We start from the raw sequence: 1,178 nt of genomic DNA on the forward strand, positions 1-1,178 counted from the left end.
GTTGCTTCACTGGCCCAAGTTGGCACCATCATTGCGCTCTTCCCAGGTGAGGCAGATCAGTCGCTGGGTTCTGGACGGCCACTCACTGCGGCTGCTGGCCGCTCACGCTGGCTGCTGCCTACATACAGTAGCCCATGGCAACCCACTGCCCTAGGGGCTGCAGCCTACACGTCGCTGGCGACTCACAGCAGCCCAGCTCTAGGTTGAGCTGTTGTTCAGCATCTTAGCTGTGGAGGGCAGTGTCTCTGGCCCTCATATGTGGGATCTGAACCGGGGCCCTCTGGTGTCCCAAGCCAGTTCTTAATCATCGCGCCACTTGGCCGGCCCTATGCTGGTATTCTTGACATTACTAGTTACTTGCTCTCCTCTACAATGAAGATTTAATTCAGCTGATAAACAAATGACCTGACCTTACCTCAAGCCCCATTTTCCTAGAAGCCTCCATTGTTAATAATTTGGAGTGTATCTTTTCAAATACATACACACTATATATATTATACACATGTAGATTTAATTTTACAGAAATGGGATCATATCCTAGCCATATATATATATTTTTTTTTTCATGTCAGTACATGTAGACCATATTCATTCTTTTCAATGCTAACATGATTCCATTATATGGATGTACCGTATATCATTATATATCTTTTATCACTCTCCTATTAGTGGGCATTTAGGTTTCTTCCAATATGTCGCTATTCTAAACACAATTGATTTCCTTGTACACATATCTTTCCATGTAAATACATAAAATATTTCTGTAGGATTCTTAGAAGTAGGATTTCCATGCTGAAGGATAGTAACACAATTATCAAGCATCACCCACACACTCCGTTAGGGAGACAAAACTGTCTTCCTCTTTTCGTTCAGAATAAATGCCATCTAATCAGTTGGGTATTTGTAACTCTTCAGCATTTCTCCCATTGTTTCTGCTTTCTTCAGGTCCTTTTAATCACCTTTTCCCTTTTGATGTTGAAACATTGATTTTTTTTGTTAGTTTCAGGTGTACAAAACAATGCAATAGTTATCCTTTCACCCTCACAGAGTAACAACCCCCCTCCCCCCATGTATTGCCCTCCCACCAGATAATGTGTTAGAGGATGTTCCAGTTTTTGATTTTGCACAAAGAACCAATCCACATGTAGTGGGTTAAAACAGAAACTGAATTTTTTTTT

This window comes from Hipposideros armiger, unplaced genomic scaffold, assembly GCF_001890085.2.
Source record: "Hipposideros armiger isolate ML-2016 unplaced genomic scaffold, ASM189008v1 scaffold_531, whole genome shotgun sequence".
NCBI lineage: Eukaryota > Metazoa > Chordata > Mammalia > Chiroptera > Hipposideridae > Hipposideros > Hipposideros armiger.